Source organism: Notothenia rossii, assembly GCF_949606895.1.
Source record: "Notothenia rossii genome assembly, chromosome: 4".
Classification (NCBI taxonomy): domain Eukaryota; kingdom Metazoa; phylum Chordata; class Actinopteri; order Perciformes; family Nototheniidae; genus Notothenia; species Notothenia rossii.
This window is the reverse complement of record NC_136902.1, coordinates 73247415-73274265: the sequence shown is the minus strand read 5'-3', so window position 1 is coordinate 73274265 and position 26851 is coordinate 73247415. Positions and strand designations below refer to the sequence as shown.

Here is a 26851-nt window from a genome sequence, read left to right as displayed (position 1 = left end):
GGTCCAACTCTGTGGTGTTGTTACAAAAACTGGTGGTTTATTTAGAATAAATGCATTTGATACTGTTTTAAACAGCAGTATATTTTGTATTATTATCTATGTTATTTTTGCGGTTTTCTTGTGGGTTTTGGGCTAGGCTTGTACCTTCACAGTGATGATAATAACTTTGGTGATCCCTTAACCTTTACATTCCGGGCAATCATCAAGATCTCATGGCAAAAGCAGTCGGATACAATGAACTAAACAATGAACTAAAAAGAGATCAAAAAAGAAAACCATCTATTAGGAACAAAGTATAGTTAAAAGAAAAAAGTATTTAACAATACAGAAATTGTGCTAAAAATAACTTGTCTTTTACAACTGATAAAGGGGGAATGTGCAAGAGAAACAGAATAATGAGTAAAAGCAGCAATGGAGAAAAAGGCAAGATATGGAGGCAGGAAGAAGAAGAAAGACAAGAAAATTGAAGAGAAGGAGAGGGTCAAAGAGAAAAAGGGGCAGATGGACAGCGAGTTGGAATGACGAGAAGGATCCACAGTGAAGGAGTGATAAAGCAGAAAGAGGGTGTGAGAGAGAGCAGAGTGGGGATGAGGCGGGTGGAAGAGAAGGAGGAGGAGGGGGAGGCTGTGCAAGGCAGGGAACACAGAGCAGCGGCCGGGGGGATGTTTAGATAGGTGCAGGCTGCCACTAGGAAGTCCACGCTCCAGTATAAACAGGCCGCCACACAACCCAGCACTCCCAACTGTGGGAGAAATCTGCCCTGAGATGCACGGAGTGGCGCTGGCCAACAGAGCAAAGGAGGGAGGGAACGAAGGAGTGGGTGGTGGGAAGCAGGGGAGGATGGGTACACGGCCACTTTCAGATCCCCGCAGAATATATACACAGCTGAGTCTGGCCTCTGGACCCATTTCCTCTTGCTTCCTCACCGGGGTCCATGCAGGGCTTCTCAGGCCATTTTTGAGGCTCTTATCTCCATCTCATATCTACCTCATACACCCCCAAATATACTCACATACAATTGCAAAGGTAAGTACACATCAAGAGGTTCTCACACAAACAAACAGATATGCAGATATATAAACAAATTTGTTTGTGTGTTTTACCGTACTTGTGAGGTCCTTCATTACACTGCATGCCAAACCTCAACCTACCGTCTAAACGGAATCTTTAAAAGGCAGTTAAAATAAATACTTATGCCTACAAAAACATCAGATTAGTATATGTAATGTGAAAGGGGGAGCTTGTAGTGACAAAGCCACAGAAAATGATCATCCAACTATGCACTTCTCTTCAATTCTGCAGAGCTTTTAGGCATCTTTCAGCTCATAGTTTGGGCTTCCCTTTCTCATTAGTGTTTTAGTTTAATATCACCGTCTCATTTGAGTTGTTTCATTTTGCTGTCACACTACCGGCACAGAACCAAACAGCATACAGTCGGGCCCCGCAGCCACTAAGGGGCCCCCTAGCAACAAAAAAAGAAAAAAGAAAGAAAAAATCTTAGTACACCGTCGCCGTGATAAGTATGTTTAATTAATTTTGTTAATATGCCTATATTGCCTACTCTCAAAGTCATGTATTATATTATTGAGTCAATAATATAATACATTAACCGTGCTTCACCTGAACCTCATCATGACACTAGAGAGGACGGCAGGATTTTAATTTCCCGTGTTCAGTGAATGGAACAGAGGCAAGACACCAGACCAACCTGAGAGTTGAATGGAAATAATTGGCTGACAGTAACCTATCCTGTGAGCTGTGACAATGTTTAAACTGTCGAACTCAGAGTTTTTGAAGATGGACATAAGAAAAATGTTTCTTAAAAAAGACGAAAGTTCTCAAGTGGTGGCTACAACCCCAGAGCCACAGGTAAACAAGGTATGTAAATGTCAGTAAACTTCCAAGTTATGCGAACATGTACGCAAAGCATAAATTACAGCTACGTTGACGTTACTTTGAATCGCGGGGGTAAGCTAAACCGTTAGCAAGTAGCTATAGCTAGCCAGATATATTAAATAAACACTTTGTCATACAATCTAAATGTAATGTGTTTTAGCGTTACCTGGTGATTTCAAAGAAAGCTCTCTGGGAAATGTTGGCTTACTGTTCAACATGAAGCTAGAAGCTACCTTACAGTACACAGTTGATCCTGAATCCTGTCAGTTAAAGTGTTTCATAGTTAGCTTAGCTAAGCATCAACCTAGCACTGAAATATATGGATGTTATGTGACAGTATTTCTGAGAAAAAGTCAGCTGAAATGGTGGCATAGTTGCCACTGCTTTACGTGTCGACAGCATGTTTAAACGTATTTGCAGCAGTAAATGTGGCTGTTTGGCCACTGGCGTTGCCATAACAACACCTGAATTTAAATGTGCAACCTCTTGTTGTGAAAGATTTTTGCAAGAAATTAAAATTCTTCTGAATGATATTCCTATTGACAGCTAGTTTCTATGTGAACATTATGAGATGGACAGCCAGAGAGAATAAATGAAAAACAGTTATGAAATACTATATGACAAAACAAGAAAACAATTTAAAAGGGGAGTGATTTGTAAAATATCCATAAAGAAAAATCTGCTTACAGTTCTGTTTCATATGGGTGTTGAGAGATGTATCCATAGATCTCTTAATTTTGCTCTCAAAGTGCACCAGATTGATGCTTTTAACTTAACTGAAACAATCTTCCCGGGGGAGCATACCCCTGGACCCCCCTAGAGGAGGTGAGGACCCCCTAACCCCTAGTTTCCACCAGGTCTGTCTGCGGCGCGTTACGGGCGCGTTGCGGTTGTGCCGCGGCGTCCGCAAGGATCGCGTCCACTCTAGTCAATGGGTGCTATTCCACCAGACGCGCCGCGTTACGGCTCAGAAGCGTCCCAGAACCTTCTCGCCATTGGGCTCCCCTCGAAATAGGATTGAAGTCTATTTTTCGACGCGACGCAGCCGTAAGGCAATGTTGGGCAGGAAGTGGAACGGTGACAGCATCCGGCCCACCCCCCAAAACCGGTTCCTTCTCCTCCCCTCCCCCCATCCCTCCTCTGTAGTCTTTCTAGTAGGAGAATAAAGGCCAGCGTTCTCCTTCGGTTTACAGGCACTGTGTGTAAATTATATAGAATAATTATGATGATGAATGCAATTTTTTTACCACTAAAATACAGCAACCCATCTTTGATTCATTTTGTTTTTAACTGGAATATTACAATTATTATTAATTATGTCTGTAGTCTACAACACAACAAAATAGGAAATAACAACAATAAACACGATTTAAACAGACACAAAAATAAACCATTTAATTACTTACTTTCTTGTAGAAGTACAAATGTCCAGGAAATATGCCCAAATCAACAAGAACTGCGAGCCGGCATCGTGAAACGCGCCCGGTAGGGTATGACGCCGGAGGAGGCCGGACCAAAACCGTGGCGCAGCCGTAACGCGCCACAGGCGGACCGTGTGGGAACTAGGGGTTGGAGGAGGTGAGGACCCCCCTAGAGGAGGTTAAGTCAACAGTGTTTACATGCTTATTTATACAATATGTGTGCTTATGCTAACATCATAAGACAAAAGTTCCGTGTTGTGTGTAGTGAGAACGCGCTAGAGTGAGGGGGGCCCCCAAGCCAAAGCTCGCTTAGGGCCCCCAAAAGTCTAGGGCCGGCCCTGAACGTAGCCTAAGATCCAGACAATTTTCCTCAGGTGGTAGGGACCCATAAAAAGAAAGAAAACTGGATTTTGTCAGGTGGCCAGAAACACAGCTCAAATAAACATATGCAAATGTTTCTTCTGGATGAGCACATGGGCAACCTACAAATTGGGCAAAAATCGTGTGACAAGATATTACTAGCCTACTCACCAAAGTAATGACTAAGATCTGGGAAACAGTCATATTACTACGTTTTAATAGCCAACAAACATGAGCCGTCAACAGCCAGTTTACCATAACCACTTTAGGAAAAGGAGCTAACCTTAGTATTTAGAGAAGCTTAAAGGCGAACCAAGAGGTTGGTCTTTGAACATTATTGGATGTTTAAAATGGAAAATCTTAAAATTTGTCCTGACCAAAGTTTGGTCAACCTTGGGGATTTTTCTAAAAATCTGTATTTGTGTGTTTCTTGCCCCTTAGGACTTATTTTCAGTGATGTTGCTGTATGTTTGGATTTCATCAATTACATTTTTGGGAATATTATCAAAACAAGAGCAATAGTTGCAAAAACTGTATACCCTAAACATAAACTAACAGAAGGAAGAATGCCCTTACTGTGAGTTTCCTCATCTTCCTATCATACTGAGGACATTTAGAAATACAAAAACTCCCCCACATATGCTAGTGAATGTCCACTTAGCCATTTAAACACACCAGCAGTCTCACACACACAGGTCTTGTGGTTTCTGTGCTATTGGGAGGGTTTTCAGGGGGAATTCCTTTAAACATGAAACCTACTGAAAATACGGCCGATAAGTGAAGAGAAACATTCACCATTCCAAGAGAACCAAGGCAATGGCAAACCCCTCCTTCACAATTCAAACTCTGACTATCAACTGACATCATGTCCTGTTAGATATCATGTTCCTCTCCACATCACCTGGAGGAGAGCAGGCACATACAGTCACACTCATGAACACACACCACACCGCTCAAGAGAGTCAATCTGCACCTGGCCCAGACACCTATGAGCTTAGTGAGGAGAAAGGCCAGTCTCACCATGTTTAGTCTGTTCTTCTGGCCTTTCAAAATGTGACAAGACCCATGAGGGGCTGAGGACTAGCTGAGGGGACTTACAGTGTCATGATAGATTCACAACTCTTCTTTTGTAGATGTATATTCAGTGGAATATTTACTCAGTCTCTGTCACTGTGATATACTGTACGTAGAATTAGGCTTGGAAAAAGAACACGTTTGTAGTTTCATGTTTTTGGTTTTACGCACACAGTACCTGCTTTTAGAGCAGAACCTCAAACTGAAGCATTGGGCGATTTTAACTGTTTCAATCCAGCTGTCCTGCTGGAGGAGACTCTAAAAGGAGATTTTCAAATATATTAAATGCCATGGGTCGACACAATATACAAGGACAATTATGAAAATTGTCAAATTCAAACTTTTGAAAGTGCATTCAACTATTTTCTGTCGAAGCTTACGTGCACTTTGCAATTAGCATTTATTTTTAAATGGCATATTTAAGTAGCACAATATCTTCCTCTTGCAAAATCACACCAAGCATCACTTACGGTAAATATTCTTACATATTTGATAAATCATATACAGTATCTGTCATCCTGTTACTTAGAAAACCTCAGAACCAAACAATTGAAACTAGGGAGCGCATACCAAACAGTGTGTGTGTGATGGGGCTTTCCTTTGAACATATACGTGTATGTATGCACAGTCTTTTTTTTCTCTAGCTTTTAGGTTAGCTTAGTGGCAAAACCAATATCAGCTTCACACATTTTTATAGATGATTCACTTATATACAACTCGGTATTGTTTCGAATTTACGAAAATACAAAATCAGTGTTTCCCCTAGGATGGAGTCATAGCAGTGGTGCTAAGGCACCCCAGCAAAATGTGAGCGCGGAGCACGTGGAATTTCTTAGTGTGTGCGCGTTCGAAGTGCGCCCCGCCAATATGTTTCTATGTGTCTGCCAGCACAAGAAAGGCTCTTGAGGCCTAGTACATACAGTGGCAATGTCTCAAGATTTAGCAAAACACACCTTTATTGAACATAAAGTAACACAAATACTACAAATCCACATGACAAACAATCAAAAATCAAAGAGGGTCGCCACTTATTATTATTTTAATATATATATATTTTTTGCGCTGCGCCGCCGCTATTTGTATATTGGAGAAAACACTGAAAATACATCAGTGTATAAAAATGACTACTTGTGCACTGCTGGTTTGCCAGGGATAATCTTTGCCTAATTTTAAGCCACATCATTTTGTAATTGCTCATTTATGTCGGACCAGAGGAAGACAAGAGACACCTGGTTTGAATATAATTACAATATCTGTGGTAATCAGACTGATAGATGTGTATCAGAAGAGGGCTGCTATGCAACAACTAAGTTAAATGGCTGAGCAGTGAAAAGAAGGATAGAAAGCGACGACAACACTGTTCCTTTTCGTTTCACAATACTTAGAACATACCATGTGACCAGGTGGATCACCACTTGAATCTCCCATTAACGTTTGAAATCAGTTGTCCAGAGTTAAAGGGCAGCTAAGGAGGAGAAGAAGTGGCCTAATAAGAGTGGACTAATACCCAGCCTAACATTGATGCAAAGATATACACACACAGACACACAAACGGACTGCCAGTAAACACTAACAAGTCCAGCAGCTCTTCCTGGAACAGCACCACGAAGCAGCTGTGAGTCCCAGCAGAGCCCGACTCTCCCACTCACTGGGCCTCTCACAGGCAAACACACACCCATGCCCTCACACACTGATATACATACACACACACTCTCACACAAAACCACACACACAGTTTTTATGTTGCTCATCAGCTTTCAGATGGGTTGCAGTTAACGGTAACAATGCTGCTTTTATATTCTAAAATTGATTAGTCATGGTATGAAAGATTGTGTAATTACAAATAAACTCAGATGTCAGACCTGTTCAAGACTATTTTTTAGATGAAGAATGTGCAACACTAAGATAAATCTAAGGTGGGTATGAGGGCAAATTCCAAATCATTAAACATTTTCAAATGTATTTTTCACAAGATGGTCACATTTGTAAATCAAACACTAACCCCAAATCCAAAAATCTGCTAAACCAGCAGGCCATGCCCGGAGAGTCATGTGATCCTTTTAACCATTTCCAACCCAACAATCTGAAGTAACTATATCCATCCAGAAAAGCATATATTCATAACTCCTCGGCTTGTAGTAATCCCTGATCTTACATTTGTTTTTGTCTCTGTGATTTAACCCCACTCTGACAATACTATCGCTGTGAGGACCACAATCTTTGCCCAAAAATAATTAATACTTTCTCACTCCACTGGATACAGAACCGTCACAATGACACATGTTGGCCACAGCTCATGATGAATACAGACATGGCAGAGTTATACAAATATAATTTGAAAACATTAATTTTTAATAAAACCCTTAGACGTTAACAAAATCCTTAATCACAGTGATTTTGTTCTATTTGAACTTCAACTAACTCTTAAAGGTGGAGTATGTAATTTTGGAGAAAACAGCTCGAGTGCGCTAGAATTTGAAAGTACACAACCGGAAAAAATCTGCCTCTTCCTTCAGACTTCCTTACAGAGCCCCTCCTCCAACACACACGAACGCGCACATGACCAATGAGGGCACGAGATAAGTTTGTGCACAGATGGAAGGCTGACAGGCAGGGGGGCCATCCAGTTATTTTAGCCGGGCCGGTCGTGCTTTTTACAGTGCTACGGCTTCCACAGATGAATTTTTTTTAATGTATTTATTGTCAAAACATTTAATATATTCATTGCTATCGGGATGTTAAGAGCATTCCATGGAATATAACAAAAAGTGTTTCTGAAATAAATTACATACCCCACCTTTAAGTTAACAAGAGCATTCAAATGGCATGTCTCAATCATGCTAACCTCAAAAAGGATGTGTTCTTCTGGTCAATGATCAAATGTAATCTTATTTAGCTTGTTACAATGTAATCTACGCATCCAACTCCTTAGTTATTTCTTTAAACTTCTCACAATTGCAACACACACACACAAATATGCTGATCACTCAAATTACACAAGCACACACGTATAAACACACCCTGTTACAAATACAGGTAGGATCTTCATACACCTCACTGTGCCTGCCATAGTTGATCATTTAAAATACAAAAGCATCCAAACTTAAATAGTGTGCCCACTGAACTATGAAAACACCTACAACTCCCTGTTACTGGCACATACTCAACCACAATGATAACACACAATTTACCAAATGCTCTGGTATTTCCAGATCCTGCCAGTTTTCATGTTGACTCACAGTGATATGTGTCTTCCAAAGATAACACATCATACTGTAGCTCTGCAAACTGTTACAGATGTCTTCTTTGAGTTTCCCCTCTTTGTAACTTAATATTGGGGAAAACTTTATTAAACTAACTGAACCAACCAAACTTGTATAACTTAATCAAAAGTTTCCCTGCAGACCTTCACCCAAACTCCTTTTCAAGTTGTAAAACAGCATTGAACAGCATTGTTAATTAGGGTTGTATGCATCATCTAACACATTAATAATCTGCTTTATAATCCAGTATCTTGCAGTTTCATACTCCTTCTCTAACAAAGCTAGTAAAGTATAGGCCCGTTCAGATTCTCCATCCTGTTGTATTGCTGCTTGTCGCATTCTTATGGGATTAGTTTTGTTTCATAAAGATAAAGGAACACTTTCTCAGAATCAAGCAAAACTAAGAGTTTAAGAAGAAAAAAAACAGAGTCAAGCAAAATAAATGTAATTTCAAAAATAAAACTATAAATTGCAAACAAATCATTTGTGTAATCATGTAAACTATAAGTATTTTTCCTTTGTTTTAGCATATACTTTTTGTTTGCTGTTCTCTTTGCTTATTTCTCAATGATCAGACTTTTTCTCTCGCTGCAGCTCTTCTCATTTGCGCTCCCTTTTTGTTTTCGATTCTGACACAAACGTCCAAGGTAGGCGGGACTTTCAGGGGTGCGTCCTCCAGCGATTGTACAGTGCAGCTGCGGTGCGGTAGCTGAGCGTGGATAGAACACCCCCAGAAGAACCAGCCTTTCAATTATTATAATACTACAAGTGAAAATATATGTATTGATCATTTGTGTTGTTTGTGCTGTACTATATGGTCTTTTTCTTTATTGTGTTAAGTGAGAAGTAAAGCAAAGTTGTGCGATGAAAGTTAGCTTTTGCTAACTTTAGATCCATAACAATGCAAGCTTAGCAGCCTAACAGCAGGGACAGTTAGATACTTAGCTAGCAGTTTGTGAGCATGTTGGTAGGGCCAGACACACTCAAACGGACTTGTGTGCCTGACTCTACCAACATGCTTTCATGATTCTGTTTAGATATGCAAGTATAAATCATGATAGCTTATTTTACTAACACGCTAATTTGATATGAAAATCAATGGAGGCTGAGTTTACTACTTCTCTTTTTAGGAAAACCTACCGTCCATGACTGCCCCTGAGCTGTTTTATTTGTTAACTTCATATTTTTCATTTCCTAAAACATTTATTTTCCTCTCATATTAACAGTGTGGATCATTGAGACAGCGTGGTGTCCATAGGTCTCATCCCGTTTTCCCACTATTTCACAGCAGCAGTGTGTTCTTCAGGTATTCACATATTTAAAGTTGGAATAAAGTATTACTACACAACACAAGTATAATGCACAGCAATCCATAAGAGAAGTCCGATGTGTTCATGAAAACTCCCCAGGAGGCACCAACACGAACGTGGCCGAATGGACTCCGGAGTTTGCTGCGTGAGTTGCACTTTATGATCTGTGGTGTAGTGGGCTATCACTCAAAAACTGAGTAGCCAATCGGGACGCACCCCTTAAAGTCCCGCCTACCTGTGACGTTTGTGTCAAAATGGTCTAAATCGAGAACAAAAAATGAGGGAGCGCAAATGAGAAAGCTGCAGCGAGAGCAAAAGTCTGATAATTGAGAAAGAAGCAAAAAGAAGTGCAAACAAAAAGATATGTTAAAACAAAGAAAAAATACTTATAGTTTACATGATTACACAAATGATTTGTTTGCAACTTATAGTTTTATTTTTAAAATTAAATTAATTTTGCTTGACTCAGTTTTTTCCCCTCTTAAACTCTTAGCTTTGCTTGATTCTGAGAAAGTGTAGCTTTATCTTTATGAAACAAAACTAATCCCATACTTCAGTGACCACCAACTGGCGGCCCGCGGGCCACATCCGGCCCGCCAGACATTCTCATCCGGCCCGCGCGACTTGGGTGACTGTAGCTGTATCCCAATTCAGCGGTCGCATCCTCCTGAGGATGCATTCGAAGACCGCATACGTCACTTCTGCCAAACGAAGCCTGTCCCAATTCAAAAAAAGACAAGACTCCTCCGAATGCAGCCCACAAATGCAGCCTTCTATTCCCAGATTTTGAGGATACATCTGATGTACACTCCGCTTTGTACCATATCCCAGGATGCAATGGGCGACGGTGACGAATGAGTTTTTTTTTAAAGAAAATGGCTTCAAACGTCCCGGCAACGGCGGGAACTGGATTTGTTTTTAAATGTAAGTATAGGGTTTCAACTCACCCAAATAGTAAACGACATGAAACAGTAAACCGATTTAACTGTTTTATTTAAAGATACGGGCGATTGGAGATGTCTTCTTTAGATTACATACATAAAATAATATGAAGTGAAAATATTTCGACATGTTGTAAACCCTGTTTGGTTTTCATATTGTTGGGATTCATTATAAAGCTAATTTATTTATTTAACTGCTTTTGTTATACAAATCTTACTGCAACAATTTGTTTTGATAGGGAGCAAGGAGCAGACTGCTCAATTTATTAAAATGCGTGGGGAGAATGAATCCCTCTTCACCGGGGCCAAATTCTCCGCGAGCATCGCTTGGAGGTAAGGCACAATATCCAGTTGGTATCGTTCTTATTTTATGAATCATCCATCATTTCATACACTCCATTCTAATAAGACAACTAGTATGGGTCAATGCCTTATTTTCTTTGTCGTATTTGTGTAGGGATGTGATCAGCGCTTGAATTGGGCCGGTACTCACCGGTACGCAGTACCGGGACTTCTGATTTTTACCCAGGAGTCAGGCTTTAGCCATATCCGCTGCCTTTCAAACTTTTTTTAAGTACAGTGAGCCTTTCTAAAATATACAGTAAAGAGACAAACCCACCAGCATTATAGGATATGACCAGATGCAGGCACATGTTACGTCATGTTCTCTATGAGAACCCCGGACCTCCCAGATTAGTCGTGGAAAAACATGCAATTTCTGAATGTTGCAGTAAATATTCTGTTTTTTTTTAAAAACTTTTCCTTGTCTGTTAAAGTTTTGTTCTGTTTCTTTTTAATTACTGAATCAAAGATATGAGGATAAGAATAGAGGGAGTCGTATGTTTTACTGATACTTGTTGTTCACATCAACGGTGGAGCCGTTGTTTCTACACGGACCACTATTGCGGTAAGCATGTTGTAACTTCCGGTTGTTGTTGTCATCTCCGAGTATCCCGTGTGCCTGTTCTGTTGCTGATAGCTTATTATCTTAACTTAATCGATCGTTTTAAAACTCTTGATCACGGCAACTGCCTGACGTTGTAATCACACGTTACTACAGCTTAAGCACTCACAACTCTCCTTCTCTTAGTGACTGTAACTCCACAGTTGCCTACACTCTTTTCGGGTTTGCTAACGGTAGCTACTTTAGCTTGATAGCTAGCCATGGCTCTTTCCCCACCCTCGGGTGCTATTTCCTGCTCTAACTGTCTCATGTTTGGTTACTTCCCTACCTCCTTTACTGGTACCAATACATGTGTTAAATGTAGTATAGTTGTTAGGTTGGAGGCGGGAATCATAGCCATAGAAGCCCGGCTCCGCATCTTAGAAAATAACTCAGCTACAGTAAAGCCCATGTTAGCCGGTGCGGACCGGCAAAAGGTAGCTCCTCTTAGCCGTCCCTCGGCAACTCCCGAGCAGCAGGGAGATTGGGTGACTGTTCAGAAGGGGCATAACGCGAAACCCGCAGGTCCCCACCAACCCGTTCACGTATCTAACAGATATTCCCCACTCAGCGAGACACCCGCTGAGAAGCCAACTCTGGTTATTGGTAGCTCTATTATGAGACACGTGAATTTAGAGACCGAAGCCTCCACAGTCACATGCATTCCGGGGGCCAGAGCGGGCGACGTTGAGGCTTATCTTAGACTGCTGGCTAAAAATAAACGTAAATACAGTAGGATTGTTATTCACGTCGGTGGTAATGATGTTCGTTTACGCTAATCAGAATGCACCAAACTTAATGTGGCGTCGGTGTGTAGTTATGCCAAAACAATGTCGGACACCGTAATCTTCTCTGGTCCCCTCCCCAATCTGATCAATGATGACATGTATAGCCGCATATCATCATTTCAGCGCTGGTTGTCTTGGTGGTGCCCAGCAAACAATGTGGGCTTCGTAAATAATTGGACAGCCTTCTGGGAAAAACCTGGTCTGATTAAAAGAGACGGCATTCATCCTACTTTGGAAGGTGCAAATCTCATTTCGGCAAACATTTCAGGGCTTTGTGGACTTAATCCATGACAAACTGGAGTTGAGACCAGGAGGCAGAGTCGCAGTTTTACACGCTTCTCTGCGCTCTCTCCTAGGCAGTCATCCATAGGAATCCCGAACCCAATAAAATACCCAATATTAACGGTGTGTGTGTTTGCCCAAGGACAATTTAAGGTAAAACCTAATAGAGGTGTCATACATAATAACCTAATAAAAGTAAATGTAACAACTATTACAGTGCAACAAAACAGGAAGATTAAATGTGGTCTCTTAAACATAAGATCTCTAGCATCTAAAGCAATATTGGTAAATGATTTAATATCAGATTATAATATTGATATATGCTGTCTCACTGAAACTTGGTTGAGACATGAAGAATATGTCAGCATAAATGAGGCCACTCCACCCAGCCATATCTATACTCATATTGCCCGAGGCACGGGCCGAGGAGGTGGAGTTGCAGCAATCTTTGACTCAAGTTTACTTATCAATACTAAACAAAATTAAATTATACCTCCTTTGAAAGCCTCGTTTTTAGTCTTACGCATCCGATCTGGAAAACTTTGCAGCCAATCTTATTTGTTACCAGGTCCTTATTCAGAATTCTTATCAGAATTCTCTGAGTTTTTATCAACTTTGGTATTTAAAACAGATAAAGTAATTATCGTAGGTGACTTCAATATTCATGTTGACGATGATAAAAATAGCCTTACTGTTGCATTTAACTCTATATTAGATTCTGTTGGTTTCTGTCAGAGTGTAAATAAACCAACCCACTGCTATAATCACACTCTCGACCTTGTTCTGACTTATGGTATTGAAATTGAGCAACTATTAGTCGAACCGCATAATCCTGCTTTATCCGACCATTTCTTAGTAACTTTTGAAGTACTGTTACTAGACTACAAAGCATTAGCCAAAAGCTCCTGCAGCAGAAACCTATCTGTTAGTGCTATAGCCAAATTTAAGGAAGAGATTCCACCAATACTTAACTCGATAGCATGTCTGCATGTAAGGGAGGAAACTTATACAAAATGTACACCACCCCAAATTGATCATGTTGTTGATAGTGCTACAGATGCGCTGCGAATAAAATTAGACTCTGTTGCTCCTTTGAAAAAGAAGAAAATAAAACGACATAGATTAGCTCCATGGCATAATGCCGAAACCCGCAAAATAAAGCAAAAGTCGAGACAACTTGAAAGGATATGGCGTTCCACTAAACTTGAAGAATCTCGTTTAATTTGGCATATTACTCTCAATGAATATAAGAAAGCACTGCGTAAAGCGAGAGCAGCCTACTACTCTTCATTAATAGATGAGAATAAGAATAATGCAAGATTTCTTTTCAGCACTGTAGCCAGGCTGACAGAGAGCCACAGCTCGACTGAGCCTTCTATTCCCATAGCACTCAGTAGTAATGATTTTATGTGCTTTTTTAACAATAAAATTGTTACTCTTAGAAACAAAATCAATGACCTCTTGCCTTTGACCAGTATAGTATTATCAACAGCTCCCGGAAACGTAAGTTCTAATATTACACTAGATAGTAAACTAGAATGCTTTTCAGCCATAAACCTTGAACAATTAAATTCAATGATTTTCTCTAAACCATCAACGTGTATCTTAGACCCGATTCCAACCAAGCTGTTAAAAGAAGTTTTTCCATTAATTAGCACTTCTTTATTAAATATTATGAATATGTCTTTATTATCAGGCTATGTTCCACAATCATTAAAGTAGCAGTGATAAAACCGCTTCTTAAAAAGCACAACCTCGATCCAGAGGTTTTAGCCAACTAAAGACCTATTTCTAATCTTCTGTTCCTCTCAAAAATTTCTTGAGAAAGCAGTCGCAAAACAGCTGTGTGATTACTTAAAAAACTATGATTTATTTGAAGATTTTCAGTCTGGCTTTAGAACACAACATAGCACAGAGACATCTCTGGTTAAAGTCACAAATGACATTCTAATAGCCTCAGACAAGGGACTTGTCTCTATTCTTGTCTTGCTCGATCTTAGTGCTGCATTTGATACTATCGACCATGATATCCTATTACAAAGACTAGAGCACTTAGTTGGCATACAGGGAACTGCTTTAGGCTGGTTTAGGTCCTATCTATCTGAACGCTCTCAGTTTGTACGTGTCAACGATGAATCTTCCATGCAAACCAAAGTTAGCCATGGAGTGCCACAGGGCTCAGTGCTCGGACCTATTTTGTTCACACTATATATGCTTCCGTTAGGCAATATTATAAGGAATCATTCTGTAAACTTTCATTGTTATGCGGATGATACTCAACTATATTTATCAATCAAGCCTGATTAAATTAATCATCTAAATAAAATTCAAGACTGCCTCAAGGACTTAAAAACGTGGCTGACCTTAACATTTTTTGATGTTAAACACGACCAAAACTGAAGTTATTGTACTTGGCCCGAAGAATCTACGAAACAAATTATCTAAAGATATACTAACTATGGATGGCATTAATTTGGCCTCCAGTGAGACTGTAAGGAATCTTGGTGTTATATTTGATCAGGATTTATCCTTTAACACCCACATAAAATCAATTTCAAGGACCGCCTACTTCCATCTACGTAACATTGCAAAAATCAGGCATATCTTGCCTCAAAACGATGCAGAGAAACTAGTCCATGCATTTGTTACTTCAAGGCTGGATTATTCTAACTCCTTATTATCAGGGTGTACCAAGAAGTCATTCAAGTCGCTTCAGTTGATTCAAAATGCTGCAGCTTGTGTACTAACCAGAGCTAGGAAAAGGGACCACATTACTCCTGTTCTGGCTGCCTTACACTGGCTCCCTATAGAACACAGGATAGAATTTAAAATTCTTCTTCTCGCCTACAAAGCCCTTAATGGGCAGGCGCTATCTTACCTTAAAGAACTCATTATACCCTACTGTCCTACTAGGGCATTGCGTTCCAAGAATGCAGGGTTGTTGGTTGTTCCTAGAGTCTCTAAAAGTACAATGGGAGCCAGAGCCTTTTATTGCTCTCCCTGAGGTTTCTCCCATTTTTCCCTTTAAACTGTGGGTTTTCTCTGGAAGTTTTTCCTTGTACGATGTGAGGGTCTAAGGACAGAGGGTGTCGTATTGTCATACTGATATTCTGTACAAACTGTGAAGTCCACTGAGACAAATGTAACATTTGTGATATTGGGCTATATAAATAAACATTGTTTGATTGATTGATTGTACAGATTGTAAAGACCTTTGATCCAAATTCTTGTTTTTGGGCTGTATACATAAAATGTACTTGAAACAGTTGCTGATTTAGAGTACTGGCACCTTTTTTTATTCCAATTCAAGCACTTGGGATGTCTCCATGCCACCATTAAAAAAAAAAGAGAAGATTTATTCCTAAGTGTGTATCCTTAGTTGTGACATTGTTATTGTTTCATTCATAATACTATATGTTGTACTATTCTCTCTGTGATTAGGACGGTTTTGGAAGATATGGAACTTCAGGGAAGTGTAACTCCCCTGCAAGCTAAGAAGAAGTGGGACAATCTTAAAAAAAGATATAAAGTATGAGAGTTTTACAAGTTAATAAACACATTTGCTGACATTTGTTTATCTGCTGGTGTTTTTTTTTGTAATGCCATGATTATTTTACTCTGGCTTTAGGATTGCAAATACCCAGGGTCAGGAGAGGGAGTCGGTGGGAAACCCACTGCTGCAACTTGGCCGTGGTTTGTCCAAATGGATGAGATATTAGGACAGAGGCCCTCCATCTGCCCGCCTGTCCTAATATCCTCTATTCCAGAGGACACGCCGCGGCCCAGTTCAGCAGTGGGGGAACAAGAGGAGGAAGAGGACGAGGATCAGGTTGAGGCAGGGCCATCCCGGCCTAAAAAGAAAAGAAAGGATGGGCTAATGGAACTCATCAGAGAGGACATGAAGCAGCAGAGGGAGGAGAGCAGGGAGAACCTTAACAGGCTTTTTTCTCTCCTAGAAAAATGTGTAGATAAATAAATAAATGTAATGAGCAATATGAAACTTATCATTTATTTGATGGAACAACATACAAATGAAACAACATACAAATAAAACAACATTTAAGCTATATACACATTCAGGCTGAGCAGGGAGTCCCAGGTGGTGCTGCTGGACCTGGCTGCCACAATTAAGACCCTGGTGTCCTCTGACGGTGGGTAGGGCTTCATTTGGGGAGGTCTTCAGAGCTGTTTGGGATGCTTCTCTCCACAGTACATCGGATTGTCCATGACGTGATGGCATGATAACATGACATGATTGTCGGATGACCTGGTGGCGAATGGCCACCACCTCCTCAGTCACTCTGTGGACAATCCGATGTACCGTGGATCTAGGCATCCCAAAAACTCTGGAGACCACCCTGCATGATGCCCCACTTGCCAGCCAGAACAGGAACACCAGGGTCTCAATTGTGGCCCCCCATCCATGTCTCCTGTCCTGACCCAGTAGTTCCAGCAGCACCTTCAGGGACTCCCTGCTCAGCCTGAAATCAGGGCGTGTGTCCTGGTCATTAAAAAACCTGTCCAGGACAGGGACGCTTAGGTTGACCCTGCAATACAGGGGCCTTGGCTGGTAGAGGGAAAGGTTGAAAAAAAGGGTTAAATAAGTGAAGAGCATTTTTTTGCTATGTTTATGTGTATACATATATCTATTAACATGTTTATATATATATATATATATATATATATATATATATATATGTTTATTATACATAAATATATATGTATATATACTTATATATATATATATACACTCAAGCTATACTGAAATTAAATTTGTATCAGTATGATATGCCAATAATATTACTGTTATCTAAAAATACAGTACATACATATATTCTGTGTTTGTGTATAAAAATATCTCTATCGACATGTTTATATATATATATATATATACATACACAAGCTATACTCAACCTGAGAAATAACATTTTAAACATGTATTATAGGCTAATATTAACATTAATGTTAGCTAAAAATACAGTACATATATATTTGATATAATATATATTATCATATGATAATAGATACAGTATCATTACCTGGACATGGTCTTCCATTAATCTGAAATAGATGGTGCGCCTGTTGAGACCTTGGGAAATTGATTTCAACATATTGAACATCACCAAAAGAAGCACTATCTCTGATTCCATATTGAACCGTTTGAAAATATTTTGCCTAATGTCAGAAATTATTACCGGTGTTACAGTATAAGTTGAGTCATGACAACTGGCGACATTCTATTATTTTCGTCATAGGAATCCGGGGCGTGTACATTGAGGACCCATTGTCGACTTACCAGGAAAGAAACATCGTTTGTCGTTTACGTTCATCTTTTGCTATATCTGCCTTCCTAAGATCACTTTGCTGCACATTCAGTACTCGTATGTGAGGTTGTGGGTGAGAGTCCGATATCGTGACGCTTACAGGGAGGTATCGAACATTACAAAGTAGGTGACTGTGTGGATGCCTGTTCAAAACATTGCAAACTTCAATAAATCATTTAAATTATATATTTGTGTCCGACTTTCATTTGTTCATCGTTCTTAATGTGATGTATAGTAGCTTTGATAGCTGTCCATACCTTCAGACAGCCTAAAAGTAAAACACAAGTTGTTTATTCACAGCCCGAACGCTCATCGAGATGACTGGATCAGTCATGACAACTTGTGATCAGCTCCGATTAAATTGTGATATCAATTCTGTAGCTAACCTCCAGGGAGCACGTTTATTTTATGAAATAAACGTTAAACGTATAGGCTTAAAGGCATAATAGAACTACCGTATTATATGTATTCAACTTGTGCCCCGCTGGACTTACTTTTCTGTGGTTTACCGTTACTGTGACATATCAGTATAGCCACGGAAGATAGTTTGTGTGTTTAATTCCCATGCATCAAGGTTATTTTCATGTATGTAATTGTTTTTCCTGCACAGTGTAGAGTCTTGTTGTGATGAGAGGGATACAGGTATTTCATAAAATAAACGTGCTCCCTGGAGGTTAGCTACAGAATTGATATCACAATTTAATCGGAGCTGATCACAAGTTTCATGACTGATCCAGTCATCTCGATGAGCGTTCGGGCTGTGAATAAACAACTTGTGTTTTACTTTTAGGCTGTCTGAAGGTATGGACAGCTATCAAAGCTACTATACATCACATTAAGAACGATGAACAAATGAAAGTCGGACACAAATATATAATTTAAATGATTTATTGAAGTTTGCAATGTTTTGAACAGGCATCCACACAGTCACCTACTTTGTAATGTTCGATACCTCCCTGTAAGCGTCACGATATCGGACTCTCACCCACAACCTCACATACGAGTACTGAATGTGCAGCAAAGTGATCTTAGGAAGGCAGATATAGCAAAAGATGAACGTAAACGACAAACGATGTTTCTTTCCTGGTAAGTCAACAATGGGTCCTCAATGTACACGCCCCGGATTCCTATGACGAAAATAATAGAATGTCGCCAGTTGTCATGACTCAACTTATACTGTAACACCGGCACTTGTGACTGCAGCTGGTTGCTAGGCGACGGGGGCGGCAAAAGGTAGGGATAACTGCCGGTGACGTACCAGAAAATGCTCCGTAGACCGTCTCATTTTGCATTCCGGGAGGACCCCGCGGAATTCAAAGGCTGGCTCCTCAGGAGGATGCGGCCGCTTTGGCGGAGTGGTTACTGCGTTCGCCCCCCGCCCATTTTTTTTTTACAACGTCTCGTGAGTAAGGTGCAGTACCAGAGTCCAACAGAGAGGCAGCAGCTGCGGGACAGTAGACTGCCTACTGCGAAATCTTCCCTGCCTTGAAGAAGAAGTGATCCTTCGTTGTGAACAGTCTTCTTTGTGCGCTCCACAGCAGCAGCCCCGCTGCGACAGAGTCCAACAGAGAGGCAGGAGCTGCGGGACAGTAGCCTAGAAGCAGGGTTGGGTTGTAATGGAATATACGTCACGGAGTTACGTAATCAGAATACAAAAATCAAGTAGGCTAACTGTATTCAGCTGGCGTTACATTTGAAAAACGAGTAATCTGATTACAGTTACTTTAGTAAACCTAAAGTGAATACATTTTGGAATACTTATTGGAGTTATTGGGGGAAAAGTTTCCTCACAAAATGTAATTCATTACCGGCAGAACTGTGTGCACACTGCACAGCGCTGCAGCATGTCTGTGTGTGAGCGAGAGAGATGCAGTGTGTTTGTGAGGCCCCGCACGCAGATGAGAGAGAGATCTCTAAAATATATTGAAAAGTTAGAAACGGAGATGGTTAGATAAAATGTGCAAGATAACGTTTATGTAGCATTTATTTATTGTCGAAATGATGACATTTCATAACGGGATCAAATCAAAGTGAATGGCCTGCTGCTGCTGAATGCAAGTTTTAAAAGTTATTACATCATTTCAGATAATAATAATGATAATTCATTCTATTTATGGGCGCCTTTCAAAGCACCCAAGGACACCTTACAATTCATAACATATTCCAAGGAAATGTTTTAAGACAGTACAAAGAATGCAGTCCGGGTGATGTTTTTTATGTGGGGTGCAGATGAGAGGGAGCTGTCCAGAATGACACCAAGATGTTGTGTTTAAGTTCTTGATAAGCCATTAAAACAGTAAAATAAGTATCTCCTGTTCACCAAAACATACCCATCTGTTATGGAAAAAGAAAGTATTCCAAAAGTATTCTAAAAGTAATCTGAATACGTAACTAACTGTATTCTGATTACTTTCAGAGCATGTATTCAGTATTCAGAAACTGATTACATTTACAAAGTAACCCTCCCAACCCTGCCTAGAAGTGATCCTTCGTTAGCGTGAAGAGTCTGCTAAGCTTTATGCGGTCCGCAGTACCTGAGCGTGCTCCACTAGCATTGTGGACTATATAAAAATCGCTGGCCCGCGATAGTGTCGATTGGATACATTTTGGCCCTTGGACAAATGTAGTTGGTAATCCCTGCCATACAGTACGTTCTCGAGAAGCGGCGATAGAAAAAACAAGAGCAGTGAGCATACTGAGAAATACACCACCATGACATGGCTGCATTACATACCAAGCTCTGTGTTTACAGAAAAACACGTTGTCAGAAAACACTGGTAAAATAAACTTGGCCTATGAATTAATTTCCAAAAAGTCATATTAGTCGTTTGCATTGACATAAACAGAGCACAAATGGAGGTATATTTTGATCAACTAAAATATGGCAAAGCTTACACATTTCAAGTAGTTGGCCCTCTTCCAGTAAGCTCCACACTCAATCCCGTTGATTCAAGATAGGTGAGAGGTGTTCAGAAAATAGATCTATTTAAGGTTAGTAATTCCAGCAGCGAAAGTAAACTTTGTCAATAAACTTTATTGCAGACAAAACACGTGACTTTGTGTGCTTCTTCTTCTTTGGTTAGGTGGATGGACGCAGACCTAAGGAGCACAATCTGCATGGTGCCACCTACTGGGCAGGTGCGTCATATCACTTTACACACAGCTAGTTCATTTAAAGACAATACAATTCATTTAAACAGACAAAAACAAACAACAGACCGAAAATATCATGACTTAATAATAAACTTTTACTTAGCCAACAAACCACTTTTTTGGTTAAACGTCTGCCAACATCACACACAGTGTGTTTTCAGTTCATAACAATATTAGCCTAATCTATCTTCTTGTTTACCCAAAATGTTATTTTTCAGCAGTTGTTTTCTACTTTGCTGAACCCACAAGTGTCAATAAAAACCAAAATGTTGACGGTCAAAATGCCACAACCGAGGATTAAAAATCGTAGTCAACACATCAGTGAGTGACGTCTTAGTTACTAGTTAACTTCTTCCAAACAGTCTATGCTCAGTCTGCAAGGCCCAGAAGTTCTGCCCTGCTGCTACAGAGTGTGGTCTTTGATCAATGTTTATTAATATGGATCATATCCCATGTTCAAATATATATCAAGAAAAATCCTTTGGTTCCCCTATACATCTCATATGTGGGAAGAATATAGGATGGATGTTTCTTGAGATATGTGAAAAACATAATCGCCCACACACAAACAGAGATCGCTGAAGTCAAGCATTGTGGCAACAAATAACCATCGCTTCACCGACTTAGAGACATGCATTATAACTAATGCTGTCGATCGACTAAAACATGTAATCACAATAATAACCTATGATTAATTATGAATGATTAATTATGAATGATTAATCATAAGCGTATAATACCAGCATTATTTGTATTTAAGGTGGAGATAAAACACTATTTAAAAAAAAAGAAATGAATGACAAGCTGCTTAAGAAAAATCTTTGCAGTTTCCTTTGCTTTCTTTGCCTTTTCACTGCCATACGATTAAAAAATCAGTGCTAGTATTATGGGAGCCACTTAGGGTTCAAAATGTTGTGATTGATTTGCGTTTATGCGTGAACGTTGAAAGCCCAATTATAATGTCTTCATAGTGTGCCAGATAATATCAAGTATAATGTCGGCCTACTATTGACAGAAAAAGAAAAAGGAGAACACATGACCTGTTGAAATGCAGGGATTATTCCCACCACATAAACTCTGTGAATTGCAGATACTTTTGAAGACAAATATCCAAATGTTTTATTAAAATGCACATACAGACTTGAAGAGGATGTAGGATGCACTGCTGCACTTTCAGTGACACAGTTTCCCAAGCTTTGCTCCGTTGTGCGTCTTGCGTCACTCCTTCTGGTCTCATGTGGTTTTGCTGTGGTTGCAAACGCTCCAGTTCACAGAGCGAGCACTGAGCTTTTCAAACAGCCTTCATGATCACAGATCCATCCTTGCATACTTACTCACTGTAACACATTAGAAGAGCAGCACTAGCACAGACTACCAATCAGAACAAAAACAACTCATGATTCCAAGCCCGACATTCCGATCTGGGAAATCTCCTCCAGATTTCTCTGAATGAAGCCCAGAGCCACTCGGAAGCCTTGAGTTCGGACTTGGGCCCAGTCCGAATGACCATAACAGATGTTTCAGTAGGAATGCTGGAGTAACTGTGGTACTATCTTGTGCTCCTCTGTACTGATGTCAGCCACAGCCATTTCATTACCTCCCTCTGGCCTATGGGACGCAGACCTAAGGAGCACAATGAGTAATGAAACCCGCTCCTTCCCCAGAGTCCCTGCCCTGTGGCTATACTGCGTGTGGATTCAAACCTACAGGGGTAGACTGTTAGCAGGCAGTGAAACAATCTTTTGGCTCTGTAGTTCAGCACAGAAGAGAAACAGAAATGCACAAGACTGTTGGATCTCAAGTTTCCCTGCTGTGTTTTTAAATACAGAAAGATGTGATCATTTTTGCTCAATGTTTTAATTAGGAAATTAAATCATAACTTGAAGTGGAGGTAGAGCTACAGCTTTGATCAACTCTCGCCAAATGCTAATAAGATTAAGCTCATTCATGGATTAGACACAACAATTATGTTAATTATTTTTTCTTTTTCAAGGAACATTTTAAAAATAAATTCTTGTTACAGCTTCTTAGATACATGTTGTCAGAGGAAAATGAGAAAAGTCTTATTTAGTCAGAAGTCTGACAATTCAAATAGTTTTCTGTGCTGTTCCTAAGGCAAGAACAAATGAAAAAATGGTTTTGCTTTTTTTTTTAAAGTTTCATAATATTTAAAGAAAACCTGTGAAACAGGGGAGAAAAACGTTTTTCCAGGATTGTTTTTCTTATTATTTTGTCATCACTTTAAACAGGTGTAGAAGAGATAAGCTTTGCAGGTGAATTGAATGTTTCTAAGGTTTTAAGATTTATTCTACCAGGTAGTGGAGAATCAGTTCATTAGCTCTTCATTGAAAACAGTTGAAACATCACTGAGAAGAGCAATAAGGTTGAGCCAAATTGTTAAAGGTGAATATAATGGGTGGCGTGGCTTACAGTGACATGCTTTATTTGGGCTATAAAAACACAACAAAAAACAATATCCTCAAAATGAATAGGTATAAAGATGCACCTCTGTCTTTTTTAAACATTTCCTCTAACCGAGGCGCCCATTCAGACAGGGTTTTGATCCAGGATGAGCAATTACTCCGCTGAATGAGCCCATCCACCAACCCATGTGTCTGTCGCGAGCAGTAAAGAGAGCAGTGAGAATACCCAGTGACCGCTGGTTTATAATCAGTCAAACACAAGCGTGTCAACCCTGCGCCCCGAGACACTGCGCTATGCACACTAAACAGAGCTGGCGGACCTGTGAAGGCCCGCTGAGCTCTGAGATTCTGCCTTGACTTTTGCTAAATTGAGTCAATTCTTTCTCTTTACCCAAGGCAAATCAATGTGACCCATTTGTGGGGTTGTCTCCTCCATTCCTGTCAGTGCGGCCCCTCTGGTACATCTGGCAGAGATACAGGTCCTGCCAGAGATGACAATGTGGAATTTAAACATTACGAACCATGGAAAGTGCAATATTCATTTTTCTCGTAACATGGGCCGTATGGGATTTAGCACATTCATCACATGGACAGTAGAGGAGAACTAATGCTGCTGTGGCACTTATAACAGTTTGGATATTTATAGGGTCCTGAGACAAAACTCAGGATCCCACCTTAGTTCTCCTGATTCTTGATTCAATGTTAAGAACCATATAAACAGCCAATTTCTTACAGTGAAGGTCCTTTCCTCAGACACCTGCAGGTACAGATACAAGTATGATCAGGTTACCTTCTCTGCCGGCTGTAAATGGTAATAATGACCTTACTTGACAGCTTAGGGCCGAGGTTAAATATCCAGGCATCCATCAGCACTCGCGAGAAGGGTGAGAGCTAGAGAAAGCAGAAAGTGAATGTGAAATGGAGAGTTAAAGATAAACACAGTTAATGGGATTAAGCGGAGAAGGATGAGAAGAGGGAAAGAGCAAACTGAGAGAGAAAAGAAGTAATTTATGATGGAAAATCCCATTTTGTCACCCAGGTGGACTTTCTGTTGTGCTGGAAGGCACATTCAGAAGTGATTCAGAGGTAACATGTTATGCTATGTGTGTCTGAACGCCCGAGTCAGACAGTTTATCTGCTTGAATAGAGAGAATTATTCAAATAGAAAACATGTATCCTGGCTCTGATGTGCTGATAAAAACTTTACACGTGTACAGCTCCACATCTTAGAATAGAGTTTGAAGCGTCTCAAGAGGAAACAGCGTGCACTCTGCACACACACGTAATACATGTTGCAATGTCTGAAAGCTCTGTTTTGTGTGTCTGACTGATTGAGAGAGTTGAGTTCCATGTGTGAGTGAAAATGCGTGATTAAGGGGGGGAGGTTTGCAGGTGGCTTGCTCCGTTGTTCTGCCAAGAAAGCAGAATACCCTGGGGTTAGGTGGAATAAATGAGAGTGGGAGAGGTGAGGCAGTGAAGGAGGAGTGCAGCAGGGGAGGAAGGGTGAGTGGAGGGGACTTGATTTACATGGTGGTTATCATAATCGATTAAAAAAAGTTTTCTCTTCAGTTTCAGCACCCTGTGTCTCTCGACGGGGTTGGGCGGGGTTTCCAAGGAAGGGCCAGGCCAGATGACTTCATTGCCATATGGTATCTAACCTCTCACTCACACTCGTTTACAACAATACAGCGCATACCCATTCTCCAAACACTCCCTTTGTTATGCAGCACTCAGTAATTCTGATAAAGCCATGCCCATAAACACTGATCCGTCAGCCTAGGTGGGACCTAAAGTAAGTGGCCTCTAACCACAGCCTCCCTGATGTAGAGCCATTACTGGTACCTCCTGTGAGTGAGCTTACAAAGACTCACACAAGTTTCCTATTAATCATGTTAGTAGTGCTTTTGCAATATCTTGTGTCTGAAGCCACACTGATCAAGTTCTGCTTGATCTGAAAAGTCAAATGTATTGATATTTTTGATTTGTTTCCTGTTTTAGAGCCATGGTGCGTTTTTGGCATTAGGACTCTTCCAGTTCTTATTATTGCACAAAGCTCCACCCAGATTTGATATGAACAGATTCTGCACTTTTATACAGGACAGTATTGTGTCAGTGGGAGACTTCTGGTTTCTGTTTGTTGTCTGCTTTGACCAATGGTGATTGGATGCAAGTAAACTGTGGCAGGATTAGTTTTGCTAAAATGCAATCTTGGAAGCCATTGGCTATTGTTTGACAATGATTTATCTTTTTATAGCAAACTGGCTACTTGTGAAACAATACTCCATATTCAGTATTGCATCTTAAGTTTCTAATCAGACTGTAAACATTTAGCTGCTCATGGAAAAGAAGGAACTGTCTGGATATCTGCTGGCTACTCCAAAACCCCAGTTATATATAGAAAAATATAGCCAATGGATAGTTTGTTTTTGTTTTAGTCCAATAAAAAAGCCATTTTATATGCATTGTTGCTTTCTTGCAGAGGGGAAGATAAGAGATTATACCACTCTTATATCTGTTCGCTGAATGTGTACATTTGCATTCAGTTTACCATATCATAAATCAGGCGGAAAACAGCTAAAACCTGCACCTTTACATATCTCGCTAGTCAACATAATCAATTAAGTTGATTTTTTCCGTACAAATACGGAAGTCTTATAATAAAAAGTTGTGATTTCATAGAGGGTATTGGTAGGTAAATGTTGTTATCTTTGAATAAAAACAGACTGCCTTCAGTCTTTATAGTAAGATAAGGTTATAAACCTTGTGTAGAGCGCAGACTAAGATAACAAGTCTAACGTGAAACCTGCCCTCAGCAGATTTAGTATCTCTGTTTATTCTTTCAGGGCCTCTACCATCCAGCTGGCTACTGGCATCTATTCAATTGCTGGTCCCATAGGGTTCTCTTCATGATACAAGACTGTTTACACCAAAACAAATAAAACCACATAATTGTAAAGCATGGTATACCTGAATATGACCAGACCCAGGGCCACATATCTAATCTAAATCCCCAACAACTGTCTTAGCCATAACTCAAAACCAAATGATCCCAGTGTGACTGAGTGTGCTGCTAAAGCATTGCATACTTCTGTAATTACTATGTGTTTAAAAAAAAAGTTGCCTCTACAGTCAAGTCAATAGAATTAGGGGTTACAGTAGGCTGTGTGTATTGACAAGGATACATAGAGGGGAGAGAAAAGACACTTTGAAATGCTAAAGCAAGCCAGTGAACTCTTGCTGGTAACGGCACAAAATATGGAATGCATTACGGAAGTGACAGAGTTGAGGGTGAAGACACAAACAAACACATAAATCCGCCATACACAGACACATAGACGATAGCGGAGACAGACAGGCACCCTCTGCCATTGCTATCTCTCTACATCTGGGCTTTCCCTCCCTCTTTCTCTGCCTCAATCACACCATCTTGCAGCCTTAACCCTCACTTCCTTGGCATTGCTCTCACTCCCCTTTGCGCCCCAAATAATTTATCTTTGGTTTCCGTCTCCAGTGCCCAGGGTGGACTTGGTTCCACTCCCTCTCCCCCGGTCCATCTTCTTCCTCTTGTTTTCCAGCCTGAGGCCCAGAGAGAAAGTATGTGCCCTGTCTCTCCCTCTCTCTGGCTGTGTCTTGGCTGCTCTATAAAGGTTAGTGAGAGCATGGTGTGGGTGTT

General features: G+C 40.3%; 1 long non-coding RNA gene across 1 annotated transcript in view; it reads right to left on the bottom strand.

The window, feature by feature from the left end:
* The window catches only part of LOC307037966, a 74667-nt gene extending 54033 nt beyond the window's left edge, over positions 1 to 20634 (bottom strand). The window contains exon 1 of the long non-coding RNA XR_013807841.1: positions 20498 to 20634. This is a non-coding gene — a long non-coding RNA (uncharacterized lncRNA). The remainder of the gene's footprint in view (positions 1 to 20497) is intronic.
* Between the last annotated feature and the right edge of the window lie 6217 nt (positions 20635 to 26851).